The sequence below is a fragment of the Dipteris shenzhenensis genome, chromosome 5 (assembly GCF_047967505.1).
Source record: "Dipteris shenzhenensis isolate YYH24624 ecotype China chromosome 5, Dip_SZ_1.0, whole genome shotgun sequence".
Classification (NCBI taxonomy): domain Eukaryota; kingdom Viridiplantae; phylum Streptophyta; class Polypodiopsida; order Gleicheniales; family Dipteridaceae; genus Dipteris; species Dipteris shenzhenensis.
Window position 1 is genome coordinate 51,145,086 of NC_141600.1, and position 25,100 is coordinate 51,170,185.

At 46.1% G+C, this 25,100-nt stretch overlaps 1 pseudogene; it reads left to right on the plus strand.

Annotated features, from left to right (window-relative positions):
* LOC147902158 (ABC transporter B family member 19-like) overlaps window positions 1-22,055 on the plus strand; it is an 88,689-nt pseudogene extending 66,634 nt beyond the window's left edge.
* The last annotated feature ends 3,045 nt before the right edge of the window (window positions 22,056-25,100 follow it).

The following is a 25,100-nucleotide window of genomic DNA, read 5'->3' on the forward strand; positions in this document are numbered from 1 at the left end:
AGATTCACAAGACATGTATATGTACTCATAGGAGACATAATCATCATTGATCAACTTGCATTGTAGAAATTTTGAGCCAAGAGAACTGAGGCTAGAGAAGTTTAAGAGTCAATACAGAGCATACGATATGACTCATAACTCATCACATAAATTGAGAACTTGACCGAGGATAAGCATCAGAGGCTGAACACGGATAAGCATTGAGCATGCGATCACAGCCTTGACCAATGGACAGCCTTGACCAATGGAGAGGCTGGAAGAGGAAATGTACAAAAAGAAACTAAGAACATAAGCATATCACTGTGCAAGCATTGTGCATGTTTAGAAACATTGGAAGTCTTGTCCATGTAGTTATGAAATCCCACCAACCCAACCCGCTAGAAAAAGAGACTAGGAGCAAGCATATCAATGTGCGAGCAATGTGAATATTTAGAAACATCGGAAGTTTTGACTGTGTAGGTATGAAATCCCACCAACCCAACCTGCCACCCCCACTCCCCATCGGAGGGGGAAGTCACCTCTTTTTTTTTTCTGCACGCCTCTTAGTTTGGAAGTAGCAAACAGTATGGAAAGGAAAGAGTTCAAAGTCGACGAATAAGGGGTGCAATGGAGTATTGGGCTGCCATTTGGTCTTTCTTTATTATAGTGGATGACATGGAAATAGAACATCACATGTTTAGTTTTCTGGTCAGCCATTCTATGTCTCTCTTGCCTTCCTAGGGAGTACAAGAATATGCTTCCCTCCACAGATGGGTGCTTTGGACTAGTCTTGGAGTCCCCCCCTTCGAACTTTGGTACTCATGTATGATGGGAGCCAAAGGTATGCCTAGCGGTCGACGAACCAAATTTCTTTTCAAAGTTCCTATTAAGAACCTTGAGAGGAGGAAAGCTCTACCAAAAAGTGAAAATTGTAAATTTACACTATCCGTACCTTCACCAGGGAGAGTTTGGCCACTTGGCCACGGCTTGCCCCCATGCTTCGTAGGACACACATCCCAGCTTGAAAAGTGGCAAACCAATCTAGCCAATCGACTTTGGGTAGCCCCCCGCACCCCCCACCCCCCCAAACCACACCCAACCATAGGATCCCCCACAAGTCCTAGTCCAGTGACCAACCGTTTTGGTGGGGTTTGGAACAAGGTACAATTGTGTAGGTCTGCACCTAGGTGTATCTGGACTTCTGCCCTATAAGCACACTCCACTGATATGGTGCTCCTGCTACTCTTCACACAAGTGATTAGATTTGCAAGCTGAGTAGACTTCTGCTCCCGATGTATAGCCTAGTCCAAGGTAACTGAAGTGCTTTGGCCTCTTGCCGTGGGGCCCTTTATATAAGGCAATAAGCCCCCTAGATTTGGTTGACTTAAGTCTGCAAGCCAACCCAGACCAGCCAATCTGGAGCTGACCAATCTACTCCAAAAAGAAGAATACATAGCAAAGACTGCTAGGAAGAGAGACAAAAGGCAAAGGACCTAATGTCTATGGAGCAAGTAAGGGATCCAAGAGTGTTGTAGACTCTTCAGGGGGCTCACTCCGGCCGATCTCTCCCCAAGCCCAACATTTCCTTGTTCTGGAACCCATCTAGACTCCTAAGAAGAATCCTATGGATACTCCTTTGGAGATAGTTGTTGCTTCCCTCTGAGAACTCCACCACCCCTTCATGACTGTGATCACAATTTCAAGGAGAATAAGGAATCCCTTTCTTCGTCCCCATTCTCTGGAATGTGGATTGGTCAAAAACATTTGTCAATCCCAGACTCGGAACACACAACACTTGTAGACATTCTTTTCTCAAGCAACCCAAGTCAAGATCGCAAGAAGATTAGAGATAAATGCGATACACAATCTTGGAGGAATTTGTATAGACATGTAGTTGATGTTATAGTAGGGCGAGCCATTGATGCCAATCAGGCCCGAAAGTGAACATGGTGCTGGCAAGAGTTGATCATAAGGTGCATCCGGTCCAATGCTCTTGTTGAATATGTTATTGAGGAGTCGTGACCAGCATTACGACTTTGGAAAGATCAAGCTGAAGAGCTTGGTGTAGGATGAGGCTAGGGCAAAGGTTTACGATGGAGGACACAGCCTTTATTGTTCAGAGCAAGGGCCAGAGGACCCACAGACCATTTGTGAGGTGAAGTACAGTATTTCTTGCTAAGTCTGTTATGCTAAGAATGAGGCTGTCACCACATGCATAGAGGAGGTACTTTGGGAGGGACTTTCAAGATCAGAATCAAATGAATCAGAGGAGGGTCCAAGAATTTCTCGATGAAAACTTGGTGATGGGGTCTATGTGGATCAGCCACAAAGATATCATTATTCAATTGTGGATCTTGGTTATGGATGGTGCCGGAAATGTAACCGGGTTACGACAGACAAACCCTAAAGGCATGGTTCTTGGCAAAATCCAGGTTTATGAGGGGGACAGCTGGATGGTCATTTGTCAGAATGATGATTCCTTTTCATCTGTGGAGTGTACAAGATGGTGCTTTGTGGATCACCTCCCCTTCAATGTGCTCCAAGCCTCCCCTGTTGCTCACCTTCCCCCTCTCGTCTGCTCCACACCAAGTTCCCCTCCCAACTGATCCTCCCCCCTCCTTCCTCCACCCTCCCCCCCCCTCCTTTTCATCTGTGGAGTGTACAAGACGGTGCTTCGTTGATCACCTCCCCTTCGATGTACTCCAAGCCTCCCCTGTTGCTCCCCTTCCCCCCCTCGTCTGCTCCACACCCACTTCCCCTCCCAACTGATCCACCCCCCTCCTTCCTCCACCTTCCTCTCCTACCCCTTTCCATTGCTCTCTGCCTTCTGCTCTCTCCTTGGCAGGGTGTGCCCCCTCTTGTGGGCTGCGTATTCAAACTCCTGGTGTTATCTTGTCAGAGGTTATGGGTAAGTGCCCCATATGTGAGCCCCCCTATAAGGCTTAACACCTTGGGCACATAGGGTTTCATTAAATCTGCCATATGGGCAGATGTACGCCTAATCATGGGGAGAACACATGCCCTTGATCGGATGTGTAGATCCACATTAGGTCGAGGGAGTACATACCCAGGAGGGGGCTGTGCATGAACTTCCATGTTGGAATAGTCCTGGAGCACTTTGTAGGGCTGACTAAGAGCCCTCAGCCCACACGAGGCCTGGAAAGGACTGGCTTAGAGTGGCTTTAAATAGGTGGAGGGCCTTGGATGGGGTTGAGACTAGGGGGACCACTGGGCTAACTTGCTGACGAGGTCGGGTTTTTCCATAGAACCAAGTTGGGTCTGGATCTAGAGCTGGTGGGCTAGTTCATGAGGGTGGGAGATTGTAAGTCCTCAGCATATAAAGAGCACGCCATTTGGACTCTTGTTACATCCCCCAGCTAGCTAGTGACTCACCTATGGATCAAGGAGACCCTAGTGGGTGGAGTCTAGAGATACTAGAGTGATATATTTGGAAGGAGGTCTAGGTCTAAACTTAGCCATGTATTGTGGATATATATTGGCATAGGGAGATTAGTGTTGGGGAGTTTTGGGTTGTAGTTGATCGACTTGCCAAACTTGCTTGCTTCATACCTACTAGGAGAAACATAAAGGCATTGGAATTAGCACAAGAATTTATTGAACAACTCCTTATACTTAATGGTTTGCCTAGTAACATATTTAGTGACTGAGACTCAAAGTTTATTAGAATTCTCTACTTTAAGCCTGAGCTCAGCTGATCATCATCAATTTCATGGGCAAATAGAGAGGGTGAATTAAGCTATGGAGGATATGCTTAAAGCATATGTCTCCAAGGAACAGTCAGAGTGGGAGAGCTATCTTCAAATTATGGAATTTACCATAATAGTGGTGGGTTTACTCCGTTAATGCTTAAGTATCGATACTAGCCTAGATCACTGATTGCATTAGGTCTTATGAAAGAAATAGAACAGATTCAAAGTCTGTCGTGTTTACCAATTTCACCAAGCAAGTATGCTGACAGCTAAAGAGTTCTGAGAAATATGAAAGAAATGTTGGCACAAGCTAAATATTCCATAAAAAGTGCTCTAGATAGAGCAGAGTTTTATGCGGATTAAAAACGTAACAAGGAAGACATGTGGGTGTACCTTCGAATTTCAAAAGATTCGAAGGATTTGAGGACTGGGAAGTATCCAAAAGTTTCCCTAGGTATCGCAGTCCTTTCCACATTATTCAGAAAATCAATGATGTGGTTTATTAGTTATAACTCCCTTCCAAAGTCAAGGTTCATTGAGTTTCCCATGTGAGCAAACTCGCAGAAACTAGGAGATGGAGACAATCTAGTATCTCCTAAAGATGTGATAGAGTTGGAGGATTTGACCTATGTTCCATATGAACATAAAAAGGTTCTAGATAAAAGACATAAACCACTCAAGAATTAGATTATTCTTGAGTATTATTTAAATGGAAAGAAAGGCCAGACTTGGGAGAGGGTTTCTGATTTAAAAAAAGTTTTCCTAGTTTTATTTCCAAGGACATAAATTACTTGAAGGGGGGAAGCATGCTACATCCCCAGCTAACCCCAATTAGCTGGTGACTCACTTATAGGTCAGGGGAAACCCTAGTGGGTAGAATCAGGAAGTTAGGATGAGTAATCCTAACTAGAGTGATATATTAGGATGGAGGCTAGAAGGGAATGGACCTATATACTAAACATACCACTATGGCTATATATTGGCATAGGAGGCACTGTTGCAGAGATTGATCAGTATCTAGATAGTGATTCCAACTAGAGGCATGGTTGTTGACGAGCTAGGTAATGCACCCCTCTTGGGATTTTGTGGTATGGCACGCGGAGGTCTACTAATCTAATGTTGGGCTGTGTGTCTTTGCTACCAGTGTTGGAGGGTGAGCAAATTGTTCTATGGCTGGGTTGTGAGTTCCAGATTTATCTCTTTGAGGTTTGGTTCCTAGTACTGTAACCAGATTTTACTATCCTAGTCTGTTATTCAGATCACGGGAGTAGCACCTTGATCTTCCACCCAGCCAAACTGCCAAAGCTTCACAGCAAGAGAGAGAGAGAGCGCTATCTCAAAAATCACGTAAATCCCTTAATTCTCCACTTCTCTCACTAACCTTGACAGACCCCCAAATCCCTAGATAGATCTAGATGCCACATGTCATCCATATAGGGCCTTCCTAATGCAACATTTCACCCCTCTCTTGGGATGCATTTAATTCCTTGCCCCTAGGCACAATCTTTGCACTAGGCCCTTGGTCTCAGATCTATCTAGTCTGGTGCTATCAGCCCTCACCTAGGACCTTGACATTAATCCCTCCGGATCATTTACATAAAGCGCAAACACACATATTACAAAGATAGATCCTATAAGGGAAATGTCGACTGATTCTTCCGAGGTCATGCTACCTCGGCTAGAGCGTAACATTCCTTCCCTCTTCAGACATCAGCGTCCTCGATGATAAAGTCTGGGAACACTCTCCGCAACTGATATACGGATTCCCAAGTAGCTTCGGATAGAGGCTGACCATGCCATGCAACCAACACCGTGGGTATCTTCCGATTTCGTATTTGCATTGTTCCTCGGTCCAGGATTCTTGTTGGTTTGCGCCTTGCAATATCCTCTATCTCCTGAAACAAAACCACACCTTCGATTAGTGAGTCACCAGTATGTAAAAATTTCTTTAAACGTGAAACATGAAAAACCGGGTGCACCTTACACCCCTGTGGCAATTCTAATTTATAGGCTACACTGCCTATTCTCTTTAGAATTAACCACGGCCCACAGTATCGAGGTGATAACTTAGCACACTCTCCTGAAGTCAACGACTTCGAGTGCGAAGGAATTCTGAGAAAAACTTTTTCTCCTTCTTCAAATACTCTTATAGACCGATTTTCATCCGCATACACCTTGGCTCTATCCATAGCCTGGCGGATGTTAGCTCTCGCAAGTGCTAGCATCTCCCGCATCTGAACTACAAAGTTCGCGGCACTAGGCACTTTCTGAGGTACTCCAACTATAGTCGGATTGGCTGGTCTATAACCATAGTTCAGTTCAAACGGACTGAACCCAGTAGATGAATGTTTTCTATCATTGTAGGCAAACTCCAACAATGGCAACCACTTGTCCCATGTATGTTGCCTCAATGACACATATGCCCTCAGCATATCCTCTAAAGTCTGGTTGACTCTCTCCGTCTGACCATCCGTCTCAGGATGATCCCCACTACTCATTCCCAACTCAGTTCTTAGTGTCTCAAATACCGCTGTCCAAAAGTGACCGGTAAACCTGACATCTCTGTCTGACACTATGGACCTAGGCAATCCATGCAGACGAAATATATGTCTAATAAACAAATCCGCTACTTGCGGGGCACTAACAGACTCTCTAGTCGGAATGAAGTGAGCCATCTTGGTTAGACGATCAACCACCACAAGGATAGAATTATACCCTCCTTGTGTTGCAGGTAACCCTACAATAAAATCCATGGAAATGCTCTCCCACTTACTTAGTGGTATTTCCAAGGGCTGTAAAAGTCCGGGTGGCTTCACCCGTTCGGCCTTACTTACTTGACACGAGAAACACCGTGTCACATATTCATGAATATGCTTTTTCATCTTTGGCCAAAAGAAATCTCGCTTCACGAGATCATATGTCTTCTCGACACCTGGATGTCCCGCACACGGGCTATCATGGCATTGTCGAATGACTCTCTGCCTGAGATCATTCTGACCAGGTACTACAACCTTGCCATTTCTAACTAGCATACCATCCCTTATGGTATATCTTGCATAAGTTTGGCCCTTTCTGGATGCCAGGTCATCCTTTTCATTTTCCCCGGGTTTTAACACATGAGCCTTAGGCCATAAGCTCTGGACAAACTCGTCCACCTTCTGAGTTTCTCTGATCTCGGTCATTAGAGCACTCTCTAATACCGTGAAACTCAGATTGTGCATAATGCGAGACAACGCATCAGCAACCTTATTGTCTTTTCCTCTTCGGTACCGAATCGTAAGATTAAACTCCTGCATGAGCTCTGCCCACCTAGCTTGGCGGCCCCTCAAGTCAGGTTGTTTACAAAAATGTTTCAGAGTATCATGATCTACATCCACATAAAACTCTGAACCATACAGATAATGCCTCCATGTTTTCAAAGCATGGATAACTGCATACAACTCCAATTCATGAGTTGGCCAATTCCTTTGAGAGGGAGAAAGCTTCTTGCTTTCGAAGGCTACTGGCCTTCCCTCTTGAAGGAGGACTGCTCCTACCGCAATGCCACTTGCATCGGTTTCTAGGAACAACGGTTTCTGGGGATCAACTATTTTTAACACCGGTCCTGAGACCACAGCTTGTTTTATGGTGTTAAAACTTTCTTGTTGATTCTGTCCCCAAATAAAAGGTACTTTATCTGAGGTCAGATCAATCAATGGCGATACTATTTCGGAATATCCTTTGATATGCCTTCTATAAAACTGGACAAATCCCAAGAATGATCGCAACGCGGTCAGACTCTGAGGGATTGGCCAAGTTAGTATCGCAGCCACTTTCTTCGGATCCATTTCTACCCCCTGTGGAGTAATTATGAACCCTAGATACTCAAGCCTAACCATACACAGTATAGTTTTCTTTTTATTCACGTAAAGACTGGCTTTCCTCAAAGTACTGAACACTATTCTTAAGTGTTCACAATGCTCAGTAACACTTTTACTGAATATCAAGATATCGTCAATAAAATGTACTACGAACTTTCCGATATACGGACGTAGTAAATCGTTCATAAGCATGACGAAGGTCGCTGGAGCATTGGTAAGTCCGAAGGGCATTACCAAAAACTCATAATGACCAAACCTGCTTCTAAAAGCGGTTTTATGCACATCCTCAGCTCTAATCCGGATTTGATGATAGCCGCACTTAAGATCTATCTTGCTGAAAATCACGGCTCCACGTAATGCATCTAGCAAATCATCAATCCGAGCCATCGGATACCTGTGCTTAACAGTGATATTATTCAATGCTCTGTAATCTATACAGAGGCGAAACGTATCATCCTTTTTCCTCTTTAATATCACTGGTGAAGCAAAAGGTGAGAAACTTGGTTGAATCTGTTCCAACTTGAGGTATTCTTCCAGTTGCCTACGCACCTCCGCTTCTTCAGTAAAACTCATTCTATAGGGAGGTCTATTTACAGGTTCTGCCCCCGGGATTAGTTCAATCTTATGCTGAACATTCCGCTCTGGAGGTAACCCATAAGGTAGTTCATCCCTAAAGCATTCAGAGAACTCCTCTGTTATAAGATTAGCCAGCTTGGCCATCTCATCACTTTGCGTAACATCAGTGCTAGTCGAAGAATCATTCACCGACTCTACCGATGCGGTGCAAAAGTATAAAAACTCTACTTGAGCCTTTCTGATTTCCATTACGGAAACCAACGGTCCCTGAGGTATATCTTTTCCCCCTCGCAAGACATAAAGCACATCATTCATCTTGAATTGATATACGTGCTTTTTCCAATCAATGGCTGGATTCTTCCTAGAATGCCACGCCATTCCCAGGGCTATATCCGCATGAGCAAGCTTGGTTATTTCAAAATCAAGCTTCTCAGTATAGTCCTGAATCTGAAGCTCCAACTGGGTAACCCTTTGGTCCCATACTTCAGTTGAACTTCCATCAGCCATCCTGACTGTATACGCATAGTCAGATGGACTTGTCTTTAATTTCAGCCTCTTCACGAGCTAATCACATTGTGAGTTGACGCTGAGTCAAACAACACAATGACATCATGACTGGCCACTTGCCCTTTCATTTTAATTAACTCCGTATCATTGAAGGCTGTATACCCCGTTGCTGCGGGCTTAGATAGGATGTTATCAGGTGCACTCGTCACTAACTTAGTAACAGATACACAGAACAAACAAGGTACTAACCTCTGAGAAGATCCCGCTAGCTGAATCTGCATCTCTTCCGCTCTGGGACTTCCCTGCATCTCCACGTCGCACTCTGAGATCACCATCTCAGCCATCCGACGATCTTTATTACGTGGACAATCTCTCCACTGATGAGGTTGAAGGCAACCAAAGCATAAGCCTTCTCTCCTCGCTTTTTCCCTTTGTTCCGGGTTCAAGGGAGACTTAGACCAAGCCCGGGCTGCCATTGGAGTTACTTTTCTCTTCACTCCAATGGTGGTACTTGGTTTAGGAGTTTCAGCCGGTCTCGCCTGCTTGGCTTGACCACTCGGCTGCGAACCACTCCCTCTACTAGTCCACTTCTTCTTAAACCCAGATTTCTTCGGATACCCATACTGGGTTCCGACCTGTGCAAACCCACTTGGCTTGCTGCCCTTGGCATCCTCGTAGTTCAGGGCTATAGCTATTGCATCATCTAGCGTGTTCGCGTACTTAGCCCGAACTTCCATTTTTATTCGATCATTCAATCCAAATATGAAATCTTTCACTTGGATTGATTGAGGCAGGGGTTCGTCAACCTTCATTACACTCTCTCGAAACTTATCAGTGTATTCTGCCACTGATAAATTTCTCTGACGAAGGTTCCTATATTGATCCCAAGCTCGGGATGCCTCGTCAGGAGGTAAGAAGTGTTTCCTGAACTCTCTTTTAAACCCCTCCCAAGTAGTGGATGCTATACCGTCTTTTTGTTGTTTAATCCACCACCGATCCGCCGCCTCACTAAACATATGGGTGGCCTCGCGGATCTTTTTGATGTCATTTCTGATCTCACAAATGGCGAACGCCTCGTCCCATTTGTGTAGCCAGGTCTCAATGACATCGGAGCTACGGTCGTTCATCCGACCAGAATACTTTTCCGGTCTGTAATTAGCAATATTTGGCACTTTAGCCTTCCTAGGCTCGACCGTATGGACACTAGACTCCGGTTCCATTGGAGCCTTTCCCTTCTCCTCTCGAGAAGGTCTGGCAGACATACTCTGTAGTACTCTCCTAAGTTCGGACTGCCCTGCATTGGCTTGTAACTGCTGTGCTAACAACTGTTGCAAGGCATCTTCCAGCAATGCAATCCTGCTAGATAACGTATGAGCTACTGGGCGCGATCCCTGCTGGGTCGGCCGGACTCCTGATTCACCAGGGTCCCTCCTGGAAGCCCCTTCTTCTGCTTCCATTTAGTTCAATAGATGTTTTGTTTTGGGGTTTTTTTTTTTTTTTTTTTTTTAAACACCCTTAGAACACTGTAATCACAAACTGACACTCTGAACACAATTCCCTATACTAGGGAATTCCTGCAATCCCACCTTCACACCGATCACGTATTTGACACAGGCATATATATTCAATCCCGCCTTTCCCTATACTAGGGAAATTTCTGCAAATAACTCAAGTATACAGGCATAGTCTCAAGCACAATCTGTCCTTGTTACAGTATCATATTCTATGCATACTTGTCACTTTTCACGCAAACGGAGCATCAGCAAACCAAATCAGGGAAAAAAACATAGAATTGACAGAAATGACAAAGAGCCTTCCTGGTCTATGAATTCTGATCGAAATTTGTCTGAAGGAACGAATCGAAGACTGGCACGGGTTGAGGTAGCCAGATATCCCGAAGCCAATCGTCAGCCACCACGCTCCTTTGCTCTTCAAAGATCACCACGTCTCCGTTAAACCCACGAAGGGTGTCGTAATATGTGTCTGCGCTCCACGCCTGCACTACGCAACCAGACGCCGTCACATATCCTCGGGTGTCCGTCGTCACGGCACCCCTCTGGTTCGTAGGCCTGTCAATTAGTTACTGGAACCGCAAGTCCTCTCGCAGGCTCTTCAACCCATAGTGCCTTTCAAGACCTCCGCCATAGCCAACGGGCTTCGCAGAAACTCCGAACGCTGAAGAAGCCTGTGCACGACCAGTCTGCGTTCCACTCAGAAATCTCACCGAAGACCTCCACGTTCCTGCGCCACCTACGAATACCAAATGGAACCAGAATGTAACCAGCTACCGTCCGTCGACGCAGTACCAACTAGCTTCGTTGAATCGCTGCAATCAGCTCATTCGTTCGTCGACCAGCCAGCCAATACGTTTCTTTCTTCCCTGACTAGCGTCGATTCGTCTCTCTCCTACCTTCCCAACCTTGGGCTCTGATACCAAAATGTAACCAGATTTTACTATCCTAGTCTGTTATTCAGATCACGGGAGTAGCACCTTGATCTTCCACCCAGCCAAACTGCCAAAGCTTCACAGCAAGAGAGAGAGAGAGAGAGCGCTATCTCAAAAATCACGTAAATCCCTTAATTCTCCACTTCTCTCACTAACCTTGACAGACCCCCAAATCCCTAGATAGATCTAGATGCCACATGTCATCCATATAGGGCCTTCCTAATGCAACATTTCACCCCTCTCTTGGGATGCATTTAATTCCTTGCCCCTAGGCACAATCTTTGCACTAGGCCCTTGGTCTCAGATCTATCTAGTCTGGTGCTATCAGCCCTCACCTAGGACCTTGACATTAATCCCTCCCGATCATTTACATAAAGCGCAAACACACATATTACAAAGATAGATCCTATAAGGGAAATGTCGACTGATTCTTCCGAGGTCATGCTACCTCGGCTAGAGCGTAACAAGTACCCGCAGTTCAGTGAGATGATCTTGGTAGCGGACTTGTAGTAGTAGCTGTCTCAACTCTCCTTCTCATGCCCAACATAGGTACATGTATGTGAGGAAACTTGAAAGCCAGGGTGTCGGAACATTCTTAGTCCACCTTTGGTGCTCAGTTTGGTGCAGCTTCAAGGCTGTAGGTAGATCAGCCCCCTGTTACATAAGAGAGAGCTGCTTGTTCTAGGTAATTCCTGGAGCGGGCTAATCCCAAGGTTCATGCAATGCAAACAAACACATTCCGTCTTGTGCACACAAGTATGTAGACACGCAAAAGAATATATATTATGCCCCGAAAAAGGGACACAACCAAATACACAAAATGCCCTGAAGGCATGCCATGTTGACAGCCTGCTGCTGCACCACAACTGAGGGCAAATTTGCTGTCCTACGCTCTACAAGGGCAGGATCAAATGCCTCTAGAATGAGGTTGGGCATCCCTTTTATAGGGTGAACCCCCCCCCCACCCCCCTTCTCACTATTTGGCCGACCTATGGCTGACCCCACACCTGACCTAAAGGTCTGAGCAGTCCGTCGACAGGCTGACCACCAGTTTGAAGCCCTATAAAGCTCCCATGCCAGTCGCGTATTACAGGGCTTTTTCCCAGTCCTTCTGCCCACCATCCAGGCCTGTATACAGCAGCCCTTGCTGCCCTGCCCACTACAACAGCTCCTACCGATGCCCACATGGCATCCACAAATCTGCCCCTATGGCAGCACTTTCTACTGCCCACATGGCCTCTCTCTCAACCCCTAAACCCCAACAACCCCTCTCACCGACCCACCGTGGTCCAACAGATGCTCCATCAGCTCCCTCAGAAGAGCTCTCTAGAGCCATTCTAAGGCGTCCTAGATCTTTGGTCCTTGACCTGCAGCTCCTGTTCCTCCAAATCCAGCTCTGTACAATTATCGCTATATTTAACAAACACCTGCTGATAGCCCCACATTTAAATCTGGCAAAGGAGGAAGTTTGACAGTTGTCACAAAACTAAGCCACCCTGGAAATTAGGTACCATCTGTGCAGCACCAACCATCCATGGCACCACATCTCTCAATCATGAACATGCCAGCCTTCTCAAGCAATCCCGGAACCTCAAGCAAGTTGAGGCCTCTGCAGAGTGCCGAGTCCACTCTGCCATAAATAGATTTTGCAATAATTTATGTCAGACTTCTGAGTATATGATGCTTATCTAGCAGATGCAAAATTTCATGGCTTGCATGATGCCCAGGAAACTGCTGCAAACACTCTGATGCTAACTCTACGACGTTTCATTTGACAAAATGTTATTTGGACATTCATGATAAGAAGAGAGAGGCCAATAAAGCAATCTTTTGCTCAAAATTATGATGCTGATCTGGAGCAGCAGCAGGAGAGGATGATGGAGCTGAAGCAGAGGAGGCAGAGATGCTGAAGCTGAGGCAGAGGAGGCAGAGATGCTGAAGCGGAAGCAGGAGTGGAGGCAGAGGATGCTGGAGAGGATGCAGGAGTGGAGGCAGAGGAAGCTGGAGAGGATGCAGGAGTGGAGGCAGAGGAAGCAGAGGCAGCAGCAATACTGGAGCGCAGGTGTGCAGCAGCCTGTTCCAGAAAAGGTGAATTAGTAGCCAGGGGGCTACAGCCTTTTATAGGCCTGACCTATCTGGTCGGTTACCAAATCTGGTCGGTTAGGTGGGCCAGTTCTGGTCGGCCAGTTCTAGTCGGCCAGATCTGGTCGGCTAGGTTTGGTCGGCCAGTTATGGCCTTTTTGGCCATTTATTTAGCCCTGACCTGGTTGGCCAGTTATGGCCTTTTTTGGCCATTTATTTGGCCCTGACCTTGGTGTTTGGAGTTTTTGCCATTGTTGGCCTTTCTGGCCAATTGTTTGGCCCTCGCCTCTGCATTTGGAGATTGCCTGTCTTAACACCCCCTCTCAATGTCCAAGGTAGAATGGTTCCAGCGGTAATGAAAAAATAGTTCCAGGGGTGATCTATCTTCTTCATCAGTCTTTTTTTTTTTTTTTTAATAAATAAATAAATACAAGAGGGTTTTCATTTAGATGGAGATGCCTACAAAGTAGGTTTTCATCTTCGCTAAATGCCCAATAGTGATGGTACAATCAGAAAGTACAAAAAAAAAAGAGGTACTTAAGGAGTGCCCTCACAAGGGATTTGTTCACTTCCTTAAGCACAAGTACCCAAATACTACTAAGGAAAAGGAGGCGGTACACCAATCCTAAGCCGTGGGCTAAGATGCTCAAGAATAGGTCGGTTAACCGGCTTGGTAAGAATGTCAGCATGATTATCGGCAGCTGGAACATATACCAATCAAATAGTACCCAATTCCACTTACTCGCGAGTAAAATGAAAGTGTACGCCAACATGTTTGGTGCGGTTGGAGAAAATGGGATTGCCGACGAGAGCGATGGCACTTTTGTTGTCGACGTAGAGGATCGTTGGTTCAGTACAAGGAAAGTGTAGCTCTGCCAGAAACTGCCGGAGATATATGGCCTCTGTGGTACAATCATACAAGGCCCGGTATTCAGCCTCAGTAGAAGATCCAGCAACAGCTTCTTGTTTACGGCTGGACCAAGAAATAGGTGCCAAGCCGAACGAGAAAATGTAGCCGCCATGAGAACGGCGATTGTCCGAGTCGCCAAGTCAGAATCAGTGTATCCTTGTAGTGTTAGTCTTGGTCTGAAATGTAAACCATAAGAGTAAGTACCACGTATGAACCGCAAGATACAAATACATGCATGCCAATGAGTGTGCTTGGGTTCATTAAAGTACTGACTAAGAATAGAAACTGAGTAAGAAAGATCCGGACGAGTGTGAATGAGCCAGAGCAGCTTGCCAACAACCTGACGATAGAGATGTTCATCAAAGGGAGGAGACTCCAAGTCTTTTGAGAGCTTGACTGTGGGATCCAAGGAAGTGGCAGCTAGCTTAGGCTCATGGGGAATGATCTAATCAAGGAGTTGAAGAGCATATTTGTGTTGAGAAACAAAGATACCACCAGAATGCTGAACAACTTCCATGCCCAAGAAATAGGAGAGAAGACCGAGATCGGTCATGTCGAATGTGGTGCTGAGTTGTGTTTTAATGAATTGAAGTGTGGTGGTTGTAGAGCCCAAAAGCAAAATATCATCCACGTAAAGTAAGATAAAGCAGACCCCCTCTGAAGATTGATGTATATATAAATTCGGATCAAAAGGAGTGAAATGAAACCCATTAGTTTTGAGGAAGGTGTCTATTCGGTGGAACCAGGACCGAGGGGCTTGTTTAAGCCCATAAAGAGCTTTGCGGAGACGGAATACCTTATTTTCATGGCCAGGAGGAGAAAAACCTGGTGGGGGAGCCACATAGACTTCCTCATCAAGGTAGCCATTGAGAAAGGAACTCTTGACATCCATCTGATAGATAGACCAACTGTGATGAGCGACTAGGGCGAGGAGAAGGCGAAAGGATGTTAATCGAGCAATAGGTGCAAAGGTTTCCTCATAATCGATACCATGTTTTTGGCGAAATCCTTGCACTACTAAGCGAGCTTTGTACTTGTCCAGTGTTCCATTTGCTTTGAGTTTTCTTCGGAAGATCCACTTGGTTCCGATGACCTTTTTGTGACTGGGTCGATCGACCAAAATCCATGTCTCATTGCGATCAATGCTCTCAAGCTCCTGTTCCATGGCACGATGCCACTCAGGATGTTGAACTGCCTCTTGCCAAGTGGCAAGTTCAGAATGTATGATATAGGCTGTGGTAAAAATGGAGGCAGTGGTAGTGGAAGAAGCTGTCCGGGTAGAGCGTCGAGGACCGGAAGGAGGAAGTTCTAAGGGAACAATCCCGGAATCCTTCATAGTTTGTCGATACCAGCGTGGCAGCGGGTCGTGAGAAGAGGATCGAGGAACGGGAGAAGCAATGGGTGGAGAGAAAGAAGTTTCGGGGGGAGAGAAAGAAGTTTCGGAGGGAACGGGAGTAGGTGCATCATCAGCAGAGAGAATAGTGGAATTTTTTAGAACATCTCTTTCATCGAAGACCACATCACGGCGAACCAAAACTTTGTTTGTGCGAGGATCAAATAAGCGATAAGCTTTGGCTTCCGCTGAGTAGCCAACGAGAAGTAGAAGTTCAGCATGAGGTTCTAGTTTACCGTGAGTATCATTGGGAGTATGAGTGTACGCGCGGCATCCAAAGATGCGGATATGAGAAATAGAGGGTCGGTAGCCATAGAAGGCCTCAAAAGGCATCATGTTCGAGATGGGCTGAGTAGGGCAACAATTAAGGAGATAGACAGAAGTATTCACAGCTTCTGGCCAGAGACGTTCAGGCAACTCGGCTGCAAAAAGCATGGAACGTGCCATGTTCATGACTGTGCACTGTCTCCGTTCGACATGAGCATTTTGGGAGGGCGAATTGGGAGATGTAAGATGGCGTTGGATACCATGCTCGTGAAGGAAGTGAGTGAATTCATGGAAAATGAATTCACCACCATTATCACTACAAGCAATCCCAATAGGCTTCCCCGTTTGATTCATGACCAATCGAGCCCAAGTAGCAAAGAAGGAAAAAGTGTCAGATTTCTCTTTCATGAAGAACACCCATTGATATCGAGAGTAATCATCCACAATTAAGAAGAAATATTGTGAGCCATTCAATGAAGGAACAGGAGATTTGCCACTAATATCAAGGTGGATTAGACGCAATATCTCATTGGCTCGAGAAGTGGAATGAGAAGGTAAAGGAGTTCGGCTTTGTTTGCCTAATTGGCAAGGACGGCAAATATCTTTGGATCGCGATAATTTAGGTAGGCCATCAACCAGATGATCCCTAGACATTTCATATAAAGAGTCATAGGACAAATGTCCCAGACGATAATGCCACAATCGTTCTGTGTCAGTTGGATCTTTCAGGGTAGCAAGACCATGAAGCCGATGAAACTCAGAGCCGATATTGGAGGGAGTCTCAAGAAATTGTGTTATGAGGTACAGACCATGAGGTTGGGCTTCGCCCCGAGCTAAAAGGAGTCCCGATGTCTCATCTATGATTTCGACATGCATCTTTGTAAATAGCACCACGCGGCCAAGAAGGCAAAGTTGATGGACGGAAAGAAGATTGACCCCTAATTGGAGGACATAAAATACTTGATCCAACTGAGCAAGATTGAGGCCTTTGTCGGTATCAAATGTGATTGAACCAACGCCACAAATAGAAGCGACAGAGTTATTGCCACAACGGACTCCCCCTGTTGCCGGTTGGCGAGAAATGAAGAGATCATGATGAGGGGTCATATGATGAGTGGCTCCACTATCCACAATCCAAGGGGCTTTAGGGCCACATGGAAGAGTATGAAATACTGATCCAGATATGGATGGGGAGGAGTCAAGCTCTGTGATATGGATCAAGGCTTGAGAAGTGAAGTCTAGAGAATCTTCAGTGGACCAGTCTGACAGGCCTTCGAGAGTGATGAAAGGAGGGGATGGGGTGAAATTATTAGTGACATGGCCCTGTGGTCTCCAAAGACCAACGTTAGATGGAGGAGGACCACTCCTAGGGCGCCAACGAGGTGGCAGAGGAGTCGTGGTGGGGGGCTGTGGGAGAATGCCTTTAGCTTTGGAGCGACATTCGTCATCAACATGCCTAACTTTCTGGCGATGCTGACAAAACTGGTTCTTTTTAGGAAGGTTGTGCCAGGCGGGTTTAATACCAGAGGAGTTATTGGAGTTAAGAGTGGGAGAGGGCTTCCCGGAGCTGAGTTGATCTTTTTGAATCCCGGAGAGAAGAGCCCCCTCTGAAGCAGGAACACTATGTTTTTGGTGGACCTGAGAGTAGAGACGAGCATAACGCAAGAGTTGACATTCGAACTCATAAAAAGTAGGAAGGGAGGGTTGAGAAATGATTTGCTGCATAAAACTAAAATACTTGGGCGGGAGTTTGTTCAAAAAGAAAGTAACTTGGTCATCCTCTGATTTGGGAGGACCAGTTGTGGCAAATTCAGCAATTAACCGCCGGTAGTCTGCCAGTTTGACCTTGAGATCATCGTCAGCAATGATCTGGAATTGTTGGAGATCGTGGTCAAGATTGATGCGACGAGTACGATCTCGGGCTGCATAGCGGTCAGTGAGATGTGCCCATCGCTCAGAGGCAAGGTCAAAATGCTGTAATTGAGAGTGAAATTCAGGCAAAAGACCTTGCATGATTTCGACAATGGCAGTGGCATTACGATGTCGCCACAAGCAAACTACCTGATAAGGATAAACATGAGGATCGGGTTGCGGTTCAGTACCTTGAACGAGTTCCCATAGGTCTTGAGAATCAAGCACATGGCGCATGAGATTTAACCATGTGGTATAATTAGACCCGTTAAAACGAGTCATATCAGTAAAAGCATGTTTGGCTGTTGCAAAGACAGGGTGAGAGGAAGAAAGGGAATGATAGGGAGAAGCAATCGGTGGATGCATGAGAGGACTCAGAACAGGAGCGGAGTGAGAAGGAGGGAGAGGCGACACCACCGGAGGAACAAAAGGATTCGGAGAAGGCCCTGAGGGGGAGGGATAAACATGAGAGGCGGGATACGACATGAGAGGGGAAAAAGGGGCAGCGGGAGAGATAGAGGGAAATAAACTATAGGAGCCCAGTGGCATGGGAGAAGATGGAGGATGAGAAGCCACTAGAGGAAAGATGGCAGCGGAAGATATGAGAGGGATGGGAGGGAAGGAAGAATGAGAACCGAAAGCAAACTCATTGTCTGACGCATTTCTCCTTTCTCGTCTACAAGTGTTCACATGCATGTATGGATCTGTGTCCTCGTGATTACTCGTTCCTATGCCTTGCATAACAGATGGAGTTGCACCAAGGGAATAGGGCAACATACCTTGCACTGATTCTTGTGGGATAGGCATTGTCGAATAACCCATTGTCCTCATGCCGGCTTGTCCTCTTTCGTCAGGGTATACTTGTTCTTCGTTGGCACCGAACTGAGATGTTGCTCTGCTTCTTCCGAGTTAAATAGAGGTCCTTGTTGACGTATCGGAGAAAAACGTGGAGAAGAAGAAGCACGAGGTGTGCACGTACCTACTTCAGGTTCCTTCCATTTCTGAAATTCAGCAAATTCTTTAAAGAGTTTGGAGAGATATTCATCACCTTCGATCCTTGCAGACTCTCTCTCGACATATGACGAGGGTGGTGGTTGAATAGAGGTCGATTCAGGCTGAGATCGCTTTGGGGAAGAAGGAGAAGACATCTTCAGTTGATGATCTATCTTCCAAGCTTTCCAGGTCAAGGCTCAGGTGTCAATAGGCACACCTTGCTCTGATACCATATAAAGAAAGTTCTTGGAGACAAATAAAACAACACTGAAGACTAATGATAGCTGAAGAAGAAATATATATCACCGAAGGAACTCAATACAAGATAAGAAATATCTGAGAAAGAAACTGTGGAGGGAGCAAACAGCAGTCCTCCAGAACAGCCAACTGATGTGGGCTTTGCACTAGCTCCACTAGCTGGAACTGAACCAGATCTGGGTCAGTAACCTATTGCCAGAAGAGCAAAGGTTTGCTGCAAATCTGGAGAAAATAATACAGCAACAGTAGAGATATAAGACAATGCTGATCTGGAGCAGCAGCAGGAGAGGATAATGGAGCTGAAGCAGAGGAGGCAGAGATGCTGAAGCTGAGGCAGAGGAGGCAGAGATGCTGAAGCGGAAGCAGGAGTGGAGGCAGAGGAAGCAGAGGCAGCAGCAATACTGGAGCGCAGGTGTGCAGCAGCCTGTTCCAGAAAAGGTGAATTAGTAGCCAAGGGGCTACAGCCTTTTATAGGCCTGACCTATCTGGTCGGTGGCCAGATCTGGTCGGTTACCAGATCTGGTCGGTTAGGTGGGCCAGTTCTGGTCGGCCAGATCTGGTCGGCCAGGTTTGGTCGGCCAGTTATGGCCTTTTTGGCCATTTATTTGGCCCTGACCTGGTCGGCCAGTTATGGCCTTTTTTGGCCATTTATTTGGCCCTGACCTTGATGTTTGGAGTTTTTGCCATTGTTGGCCTTTCTGGCCAGTTGTTTGGCCCTGGCCTCTGCATTTGGAGATTGCCTGTCTTAACAGATTGTCCCTCAACAGTGAATATCATAGCATCTCCATCGACTTGCAAGAACAAGTAGGTTCCCTAGAGGAGGGAAAGGACGATAAATCAGACACTTTGAACTTTTGGAGACTTCTCAAACTTAATACACCAGAATGGCCTCAGGCCCTGTTGGGTTCATTTGGATGTATCTTGACAGGAGTTGTTAATCCATGCACTGGACTGTTATTAGCCTCTGTGCCAGGCCTTTTCTATAACCCTGACCATAATTATGTGAGAAGATAAGCCTGCATCTATGCTATGTATTTTGCAATACTTGCAGCAGTTGGAATGGTCGGGTATATCATTCAAGAATACTCTTGGGGCTATGTCAGTGAGAATTTGACAAAACGTGTTCGTGAAAGGATGCTTACAGGTGAGACACATAAGATTTGTTCTCGTGTCCTGTAATTTGCTATACCTCTCAGCCTCAATTTTATTATCCTCTGCACAGCTATTATAACCAATGCATGGGAGTACTCACAATGGTTTAATTGCTCCTGACATGCTAGCTATTCTAAGAAATGAAGTCTCGTGGTTTGACAAAGAAGAGAATAATAGTTGTCAATTGAGTGCACGTTTAGCTTCCGATGGGGCAGCATTTCGAACTGTGCTTAGAGGGAGAATCTCTTTGATTTTGCAAAACCTCACAGTACTAATGGTGGCCTGCATCATATGTTTTACCTTGTCCTGGAAAATGACCCTTGTCACCCTTTCAGTGGCCCCTCTGGCGGTTATTGCTGCTGTTACTGAGGTATTGCCTTTCATTCTCGCTGGCATAGTAAAACACAATTAAGGTTTGTTTTCTCCGCATCATGAGATATCTGTTTCGACTCACAATTGGCGCTTTAATCTATTAAATCTGGCAGAAAACGTTTCTCCGGGGGTATTCTGGTGATCTGGAGCGTGCACATCGTAAGGCAAGCATGATAGCAGGAGAAGCTGTGGGAAATATACGGACAGTTGCAGCATTTGGAGCAGAAGAGAACATCCTTTCTTTATTCGAAGGAGAGCTAGAGGATAGCAAAAGGCAGAGCTTCAAAAGGGGACAAGTCTCTGGGATGACTTACGGGTTTGCACAGCTGGTCAAGTTTGCGTCCTTTGCAGTGGCATTGTGGTATGGATCCCTGCTGGTAAGACGGAAGGAAGTTAGTGGGAAAAACATGGTGAAAGTGTTCTTTGTGCTGGTGGCAGCTTCCCTTGTGGTGGGAGAGGCAAGAGGGCTGGTTCCGGACTTGGCAAAGGGGGGGCAAGCCTTAAGGTCTGTGTTCCAGATACTGGACAGGGAGACAGAGATAGAAGCAGACGATGAGAAGCTGCCAAGTTTGAATGAGGTGAAGGGGGAGATCGAGCTGAAGAAGGTGGAGTTCAGCTATCCGCAGAGACCCAATGTGCACGTACTAACTGATTTGAATTTGAAAATTCCCGCCAGTGGCAGCCTAGCGTTGGTTGGCCCAAGCGGTTGTGGGAAGAGCACCGTCATCGCGCTGATCGAGAGGTTTTCCGACCCCGTCTCTGGCAAAGTGATGGTTGATCAGGTTGATATCAGGTCACTGTTCATAGAAAACCTGCAAACTATATACAATGAAATTGCAACATTCAAACTATATACAATGAAATTGCAACGTTTTCATTTTCACGTGTCAAAATTATTTTCTCCAATTTATAAAATCTGCAAAATTTTAGGCAATTTGGTTATATGTTACCTACAAAAAATCTCCAAATTCTTAAGAAAAACCTTCAAAATTTTGAACACTCATGTTCTGTGAACATTGTATGAAGTTCTAAAATCTCTCTGAACACTGACATTGTTTTCTGTGAACATTGTATCAGGTCCTACAATCTCAGTTCGCTTCGAAAGCACATCGGGCTGGTGCAGTAGGAGCCTGCACTTTTCTCGACTTCTATCTACGATAACATTATGTATGGCAAGGTGAACGCCACCAAGGCTGAGGTGGAGGCTGCTGCTCGCACAGCCAATGCCCACGACTTCATCTCTGCACTCCCACAGGGCTACCGCACCCAAGTTGGAGAACGAGGATCGTAGCTCTCAGGCGGGCAGAAGCAACGTGTTGCCATCGCCCGTGCCCACCTCAAAGACCCCGCCATCCTCCTCCTCGATGAGGCCACCAATGCCCTCGATCTGGAGGCAAAGACAGTCGTCCAAGAGGCCCTCGATCGCCTCATGCGCAAATGCACCGTGCTGCTCATAGCACACCACCTCTCGACCGTTTCTGGTGTCAATGCCATAGCTGTGCTGCAAGACGGAGCCATTATCGAGGAGGGGCATCCCTCCGTGCTCCTCGCCAACCCCTCCAATGCATATTCTCGCCTACTTGCCCTTCAAAACTGTCCTTTCGCATCTTCATCCTCCCAAACTCCTCTCACACCTTAAACTCCTCTGCGCTGCCTTGTAACATATCCTGAGCAAATTTCCACTCTCGCACTCTTTCGAACTTGCACTCCTCTCCTTCTACTCCTCTGGCAGCTTTACCCTCCCAAATCTACATTCCTCCTCTCACACATATTTCCTCTTCCGCACTCTTCAAAACTTGCACTCCTCTCCTTCTGCTCCTCTGGTATCTTTACGCTCCCAAACCTACATTGCTCCTCTCACACCTTAATATCCTACGTGCTCATATTTCCTCTTCCGCACTCTTCAAAACTTGCACTCCTCTCCTTCTGCTCCTCTGGCATCTTTACCCATTCCTCCTCTCACACCCTACGCTTCTCTGTAACATACACTACATACATGTCCTCTTCCTCACTCTTCCCAAACTTGCACTCCTCTCACCTTGGGCACATGGAGGACTTTTGGCAAGGTTCCGGCACAAAAGGGAGTTGGATATGCTAAAGTGAGGTAAGGTCGGGCAGGAGGGGGCAAGGGGCAATGAGGAACTAGGCAATGGAAAGGCTGGTGCGTTCAGCACAAAAAGTGTTCTTTTTACCAAGCTCGGGGGACGTGTCCTCACTTGTCAAATCAGCCGACTAGTCTTGGTAGGATCGAAGAGGAGGATGTGACAGGCCGCCACTGTTATCATTTCCTTTCTCCTCCATCTCTTCATCCAGATCCTTTCCATGGCTTATTGCACCATAGTCTAGCCTGAGTGGTGGGCGAGGAAATCTAGCTTGCAGGTCTCCATCTCCATCTCCATCTCCATCCTCCATCGTTCCTTTACTCTCTTTGAAGTGGTCTCCTTCAACGAAAATCCATGGACATTTGGCTTAGTTGGTGGGAAGCTTGCATTGCACACTGGGGAAATATAATGGCTATGGTGACAATGTTGTCCCTGAAAAAACCACCGTGTGTCCTCTTAAATGATGGTTTTTGTCCAGCACCATCGACAATGAAAGGATGGTTATGCCTCACTTTACTTGTATGTATGATGTAATGTCTAAGAGCTGATGACGGTGGCCATATGCGAGATGAAGGAGGAAGAGATGGAGGCTCAAGTCCTCTTTTGGTTGAAGCTAAATGACATCATGGTGAATTGCGAGCACCCCCCCTGCAGATTTCAAAGGCTTCATGGCAGACAAAATTGGTGCAAACTGGAGGGTGGTACATACGGTGTTCAATGGTGGACCAAAGAATGTGATGCAATGGCAGACGAAGCTGGCGCAAATTGGAGGGTGGTACATAGAGTGTTCAATGGCGAACCAGAGAATGTGATGCAAGGCAGAGAAAGGTCTTGCCTTTTTCACTGGGAGCAAGCCTGCAAATACACACAACCCAATACGTGCATAGGAACATCCAAGAGGAGCACAAATGCTTGTGCCAGTCGTGGACGTGTGCATTAACAAAGGAGGATGCAACTACACATCACAGGTTCATTCGAGCATGGTGGGCCATAGGGAAGGTTGCTGATTCAAATATCCCTACGATGGATTGCTGGCTCAGTTGGTGGCATGTTCGATATCCATGATGGCGAGTGCACCTTGTTGGTGTGAGTTACGATGCCTTCGTATAAAATATTTTATTTCTGCACACTATTGTGGATTTGCAACTTACTCTGCTTCCTTCTTGACAGGATGTGGAGGACATATTGCACATGCCTAAAACAAACCTGGAAGAGCCTGTACATGCAAGCTAGCTGGTAGCAAAAGGCTTCAAGGGGATGCTAAATCTATACGATGCATGTGTCAGTAACTTGGCGAATGTTCTGCTGCAAAGCACCAAGAGGCACGCATTCATTGGAGGAAAGTACCATGGTGGAGGGCCTAGTGCAGAGACTCTTGCAAGGCGAGCTCACCAAGGGAATAACCTTGTTGTAGCGTCTAGGATGGTGGAGGAGGTCATAAGTGGCACGCCATTGCATCAAGAGCCTGATTTTAGGGGTGACAACATAATAGTGGCCCGCAAGCAAAAGAGCAACAGAGGAGGTGAATGCCACTCACAGGTCTGAATTTGTGTCAATGAACCAGCCTCGAAGAAAAGGAGTAAGGCATCTAAATTTCAAGGGCACAACACAACAAGTAGAAACGGAGCCCACGTAGTCAAGATGTCATTGGAGAAGTGGTAGAGAGTGATGTTCATAGTACCATGTGGGCAATTAGAAGGATACCGCCACGTAGTAGAGTACAGTGCCAGGGATGGCAAGGGACACGACAGGGGAAGTGCAAAAAAGTGATTTAAAAAACAACACTATGAGTGTCAGCTCTATCATTTTGGGGGATGAAGTGGTCCACCTCGCATGGGGAATCTGGCAACCCCGTTGGCACATGAAGGTAGGACATTTGGTTCTGCAATGACAATGTAGATCACACATGGAATATATGCTCCTCTATTAAACATTCCCCAGCTAGAGTTCCCCGGGTATGGCCATTGGTTCATGGCACTAATTTGGCAACGAATGAGATAAAATCTTTGGAGATGAAAGGATTTGTTCGCCAGAAGGTGCCACTTGAGGTTGATGCAAATGAAGTTGCACCAAGATATTGACCAGGTGTCTCCCAAGCTATAGCTAGAAGGATCGACTCTGCCCTTGCTCTAGAAGCTATAGTGAAGGGCCACACAGTATTGAAAGCCCTGAAACATGAGGTTTTCAAGATAGAGACTGAGAACTCTAGAGTGATGGGGGAGATCTACAATGCGGACATTGCCAAGAACCTAGCATGCAATTGTCGCAATTTTATGGATCGAGTGACAAAAGGGAAGGCATTCTTGGCATGCAAGCACTTATATTATGGCTACTTCCGTGTGTTTGGGATGCATGCCAATGTGAACATGTTCATACACCAACCCATGCTAACAAAGGACAATTTAACTCATAGTTGGTAGTAGGACAACATTTCCTACAACCCCAATTATGTAGCCAATCTATTTTTTCATTCATTTTGTGGAACATAGTTCCTGGCCCAATTATGTATCGAGGATTGATTTTGTGGAACGAGTTTGGTTTCTATATATTTGTGCACTATCTAAAATATGTGAGTAGCACGG